The sequence below is a fragment of the Micropterus dolomieu genome, linkage group LG10 (genome assembly GCF_021292245.1).
Source record: "Micropterus dolomieu isolate WLL.071019.BEF.003 ecotype Adirondacks linkage group LG10, ASM2129224v1, whole genome shotgun sequence".
NCBI classification, from domain to species: domain Eukaryota; kingdom Metazoa; phylum Chordata; class Actinopteri; order Centrarchiformes; family Centrarchidae; genus Micropterus; species Micropterus dolomieu.
The window spans coordinates 21,778,067-21,784,545 of record NC_060159.1 but is presented as its reverse complement, the minus strand read 5'-3'; the positions used below and the strand labels follow the sequence as shown (position 1 = coordinate 21,784,545).

Here is a 6,479-nt window from a genome sequence, read left to right as displayed (position 1 = left end):
TTCGCAGGCCTTTTTTTGTGATTGTTGCAGCCTAAAATGCCTGATTTCAGCTTTTCAAAAAAATTGCAATGAAAGTTTTTGCGATACAATTGTGGGAATAAATGAAAACTGCATTCGCAGGCCTTTTTTTGTGATTGTTGCAGCCTAAAATGCCTGATTTCAGCTTTTCAAAAAAATTGCAATGAAAGTTTTTGCGATACAATTGTGGGAATAAATGAAAACTGCATTCGCAGGCCTTTTTTTGTGATTGTTGCAGCCTAAAATGCCTGATTTCAGCTTTTCAAAAAAATTGCAATGAAAGTTTTTGCGATACAATTGTGGGAATAAATGAAAACTGCATTCGCAGGCCTTTTTTTGTGATTGTTGCAGCCTAAAATGCCTGATTTCAGCTTTTCAAAAAAATTGCAATGAAAGTTTTTGCGATACAATTGTGGGAATAAATGAAAACTGCATTCGCAGGCCTTTTTTTGTGATTGTTGCAGCCTAAAATGCCTGATTTCAGCTTTTCAAAAAAATTGCAATGAAAGTTTTTGCGATACAATTGTGGGAATAAATGAAAACTGCATTCGCAGGCCTTTTTTTGTGATTGTTGCAGCCTAAAATGCCTGATTTCAGCTTTTCAAAAAAATTGCAATGAAAGTTTTTGCGATACAATTGTGGGAATAAATGAAAACTGCATTCGCAGGCCTTTTTTTGTGATTGTTGCAGCCTAAAATGCCTGATTTCAGCTTTTCAAAAAAATTGCAATGAAAGTTTTTGCGATACAATTGTGGGAATAAATGAAAACTGCAAAAGTAGATGTGATTTTCTTTAAACTTTAGAATTATAGGTGAATAATGATACTGTAATTCACACTTAAACACAACTTTTTTCTAAACTATGTTCTTAAATCACACACACAGTTTAGTGTCATGCAAACAGGACAGTAGGCTGCGCCTGTCACTTTGTGAGAAACTACATTAATGTTACCTCTAACGATGCATATTTATACCAGCTTGATTCTTCCAACACTTGCAACTGACCAGGATGCAACCGCTTGTGTCACAGTGATTTGTCTCGTATGACATCCTCCATGTGTTTTTGCCATTCTCCACTTGTGTTTTGTGGTGGCAAAGTGTTTGTCAATAGACGTTTTCCTTTTATGTTTGACCATAATATTGTACACTTTGCAAAACAGTTTACCCTATACTGTTTTTCATGGTCCAGCTATTTTTGTTGGCTAATATAAGACGTTGGTATCACACATTTCTGCTGTATGTGAGATTGCTGACATATGACAATGTTTTGCGGGAAACAGAAATGATAGATCAAAATTGCAAGTTGTGATGAATTCACAGGGATTTGTTGGATTTGTGTTAATAGTTGTGATCAAGAAATCCTGGAGGCACAGACCTTTAAGAAACAGCTGTGAGTGATCTACCATGCAGTCCTGGATTAATTTTGCATTTTGGCAGCAAATCTTAGTCTGAAACATAACTGGCCAAATATACACAATGTCACATCACATAAAGGTATAAATACTGCAGTCAGAATCATGTTTGGTGACCAAAAACTGGCCTAAACAAAGTCTGTCATGCTGTTAACCAGAGCTGAATCAACATCCCAAGTCAGTGGACCAAAACAATGCTGAATCTGACAGCCATATACGTGTCAGTCACTCAGTTTCTGTTATCTAAAGAGAAAGAGAGGAAGATTAAGAGGATCCATGCAAATGTAGCTTTTGAATGTAAATAAATTCATGACAGGATTTAACAGTTTTCAGCAGGATCAATCAATCAAGTGCCTCTCAATTTTTTTCACACTGACAAGTGGAAAAATGATTAATGCTAACAACATCATTAGGTTCCTGATTTCACCGCCTGTGGGAATCCTCTTCCTCGGTAGGTAGGTACTTTTGTGCTCTCTGGATTGACCAGTTTTGAACATGCATCTGCTTTCGCCTAAGTATTTGCCTCTTATCTCTGTCTGCAATTGATGCTCTTGTGTCATGTCTGACCTCCTACCCTGACACCCCTCCTCCCACTCATAGGTGCTGCCTGTCTGTTGCTGTCTGTTAAGTGTTATGACCCAAGCATGGCTCCAAAAATAAACGTAGCTAATAACAACTGGCTCCCAAAGGGCTGTGTATATATTGTAAATGGGGAGCTAATAATGCACACACGCACAAGCTGGGGTTCAATAGTGGTGGTGTACATAAAGTAATCTTCAAACCCCCACACCATCCCACCAATCATTTCCCTCTTTCTCCAGATGATACCTGCATTGTTTTGTCTCCTGGGATTGAGATTAAACTTCTACCAGTGTTCCATCTTACCCCCTGACACTGAACCCGTGCAAAATCTTGCAGGTTTTCTTTCAAGCTAATCGCTCCAGCAGCTGATTTCAATGATTATCAAATACCTATGGTCGAGAGCAAGGCGGTGAATTTCAAGGTCAGCTCTAACAAGCACATTTTCACAATATATTATATAACAGTGAATTTTTTTATTTGAAACTATACTGAACTATTCTATACTATGCTAAATGTCACAAAATGACTCAGGTATTAGCAAAGGACAAATTGTTTATAGTTTTTGTCTTAGCTTTAAATGTAGTTTTTAGTATGTAGTTATACAGTCTTATGAAGTTTTAGTTTTCTTCAAATCTGCTACTGTTCTGTTTGGTTGCAAGGAAAACACAAAAAGCACATACCCATTTGACGAGTGTGAGCATTTTACTGATCTTATGTCCCTAACACACCAGCAGTACTTTTTTTCAAGTTTTGGCAACTAAACTACACTAAACTAAACTACTTGGCTGTGGTTAGGGAAAGCTTGTGGTTCTGGCAAGTTAGTATGGTAAAGGTACATCAAGGCAAATACCAGTGCTTTGTTGAGGTTGGAGTAAGTAATCATTCTCATCATAATGAAAAGAAACCTTTTTCTGATGATAGGTGATGGAAGATGAACCTGGTCGTCACAGTGAGCTCCAGTGAAGACTCCAGGTTTACAGTCTTTATGCTAAGCTAACAATCCCCCGGATTGTAGCTTCATATTTAACTGACTGATATAAGAGTCATGTCTATTTTATCATCTGACTCTCTGCAAGAAAAAGTGTCTTTCCCAAAATATTTAACAAATCTGTTAAAGTGTAATAGGCTGCAGGCAGAGATGGGGACTTGAGCTTGAGACTCGGACTCAAGTCACATTTAAGCCGCACATACAGTGACTTAAACTTGACTTGAGACTTGTCCTTAAAAGACTTCAGACTTGACTTGATATATTAAGTCTGCTGCACATGGCCTCACGTGAGAGTGGACAACAAACATGTTGACCGCACTGGCAGCTGCTGTGCCATTCATCATAAACTTTGGCTTTAAAACTTAATAAAACAAGGCCCAATCAAAAGACGCACCGGATGCAAAATAGGTTAGTAACCTGATAGTTAGTAAACATGTTTAGCTCAGCATTGGCCATTTAACGTTAGCTTGCTTCTTACTTTAGCTACAACCTATGGGAGGTTAAGTCCGACTGTCATTCGGTAGATGTTTTGAAAAGATGAATGAGCATTTGAGACTTGGCTTGGACTCTAGGTCAGAGACTTGAAACTTGACTTAGACTCTTGGTCAAAGGCTTCAGACTTGACTTGGACTCTAGCTCAGAGACTTGTGAGCATCTCTAGCTGCTGGTTCATCAGTCCTCTTTGGTTGGTCTTGCTTGGACTGTCACAGCTAGGAAACGTGATAGGCTAGTACCTCAACATAGGCCAAAACATGAGCAGATGCAACAGCCATGTAAGAACCCGCATGGCCACTTATGCCAACAGCGTAGGCATGGGTCAGTCCTTACGTTGATAGATGTGTCAGACAATAGCATAGAAGCATTAATCAACATTGACTTGATAACATGGAAAAATTCAACATTTCAACACACTTTTAACATAAGAAACCAAACTACAACCTGATATTAAGATGCTAAAATATAGTGTATAAACACATGAAGATCTCTCCATAATATGCACAAGTAACTAGATTTTTCTGACCTTGGTGGCAAAGGGAGCAGTGTTTTGTATTCCTGAGTTTGTTTGCGGGTGTCTCTGTGTGTAAGTGAGCGCGAGAAGCTATGTGGCAGAAGTGTGTTCTCCTCTGTGTAACCTTGACCCGTCTGGAGAGGCAGCCTTGCCTCAGCAGCAGCAGCTGTGTCACTTCAGCTCAGCGTCTTCAGTCCAACCTTAAGGGACCCGGACTGCCCGTGTCCCTGCCCACACATCCACATCCAAGGACCCCCCTGATAGAACATCCAGCTAAACCCCCTCATGCCCTGAGCTACCAGCAAACACACATTCATGCACACTGTCGGCCATGCATACTGATAAACGTGTTCACTATCATCAGCAGACAGTGGCCTGGCTGGCTGGCTGCTTGGCTGCTGACAAAGCCCAGACTCAGCCTGCCTGGCCCCGTAGACACAAGAACAGCGACGGAGACAAACACTGGCCTCCAGCCACTTCCAGTCAGCTCTACATATGTCACATGTTAATGACATCAAGTCTGTGGCCACACACAGACCGTGGCGTACTTGAGGGCAGCAGACTGAGAAGTCGTTTCTCCTTGGAAGGCCAGTCTCATCCTTTCGCAGCGGCATTCAATGCCAGGACTTGAAGGCTTTAACCGTTAGCTTCACTGCAGGTCTGCTGTCAAAGCTCTGGTCACCTTTCACTACCTTCTTCAGTCACAAACCATGCAGTCGGACATTGTGGGTTTGGTTACAGAGTGATTCAGAATAAAATGTATTTGTACAACACAAATATATCATTATAATATTTATGATACATGTTTTTCTTCCTGTGAAATAATGAATATTTGTAGCCTTGGGGCTTCCTCTGTTAATTAATTAAGTGAACTAGACTGAAAAGGAAAAATAAAAGTCATTATTCTAGCATCTGAAGCCATCACTCTGTATACAACTGTTTCATGCAAAACTCAAGTAGATACTCTTTTGTTTTTGCAGGGATTTGAGCCAAAAATGGGGATGGATGGGCCAAAAACATATTCACAGCTTTAATCCTTATCCCATTAGTGGACTCAGTAGTGAAAGTAGTAAACAGCAACCATGCTCGACTCCTCCATGTGCAAAAAGAAAACAGTACGGCGTCTTTTGTCAAACATGACTGATTCACTTTTGCCTTTTGTGTGTGTGGGAGCTTTGCCTTTCATATCGATCACTGTTGTGCCAACTGTTTGTTTTGTCTTTTCATATAATGAACCCTGGGCCCTCGGTGAGGCCCCAGTGGAGCTTTGCTCCATGCTAAAGGGCTTTTTGTGAGACAGTGTCACGCTCTCTCGTTCCGGCGAGGCTTCGCGTTTCTTATTATTCATGGCTCTCTCCCCGTTTGTTGAGAAGGCCGGGATCAAACAGGCCGATTTGCCACGCCTGACACCCACTGCTGCGAGTGTGTGTTTTGTGTGTGTGTGTGTGTGTGTGAACTCGGCTCGGGCTCAGTAATGACAGGATTTGTTAAACAGTAAATTAATGAATAATGAAATATCCAGCACGCGCCTGCCTTGCCTGGAGCACAGTGCCCCGAGCAGGAATTACTCCCAACCGGCACTTGGCTGTCTGCATGCTGGATAACCTGTGTGTGTGTGTGTGTGTGTGTGTGTGTGTGTGTGTGAGAGAGAGTTGGATAAGCATTTTTACAGCCCATTGCGTGACAGAACGCTGAGGGGCTTTGCTGATGGGAGCCTGCTCTCACTTCCTGGCAAGACGACAGACTGACGAAGATGCAGACATAACTGCATTAGAAAAGACTGTCAGTGCTTCTCTCATACTTTGTATATCAAATATTACCAATGTCTTCATAAGCTCAGTCCATGTTCCTAACTGGATTACCTTCTGCTGGTCCTCTCATTAAAGTAACAACCTGTGACGTTTTTATCAAAATTACATTTTGCTTCCCATTATTACCGATTCATCAAACATAAGTAATTCATATTATGCCCAGCTCCTGAATGCTTATTTGCCATTTTAAACGCTGTGCTGCTGGTGGATCTTTCCTAGGTGCACAGGAAATGCTGTGTCTTAGCATGACCAGCAATAGCTCCATTAGACCAAGAAAAACTCAAACTTTGACAGGCGATCGCAGAGCAGTGCAGGATTAATACTTGTAATTAACACCTGTACTTGTAATATGGTAGATATACCATCATGGCTCACTGTTATGATCTAGAAGTGTTACTAGCACTGAAATGAGGGGGAACTCCAGGGGTGAACCCACCATAACCTTTTCTGCTTATCCTGCCCCAGATGTTTGGTTTCTCTCAGCATCATGATACATTTTTCATCAATGCTGATATTTTGTTTTTGGAAATTTCTTCACAACGTCTTGTTGTCTTGACTTGTGTTGGCCTGGAACTTTATATTTCTAGTTCATTGCTGTGTGTTTATATTAACTTGTACTTGAACTTTTTTTTTTTGGGGGGGGGGGGGGGGGGGGGGGGG

The 6,479-nt window shown here is 41.1% G+C and overlaps 1 long non-coding RNA gene across 1 annotated transcript in view; it reads left to right on the top strand.

The window, feature by feature from the left end:
* LOC123978256 overlaps positions 1-6,479 on the top strand; it is a 42,409-nt gene that overhangs the window by 32,150 nt on the left and 3,780 nt on the right. The gene's annotated exons all lie outside the window — the stretch shown is intronic.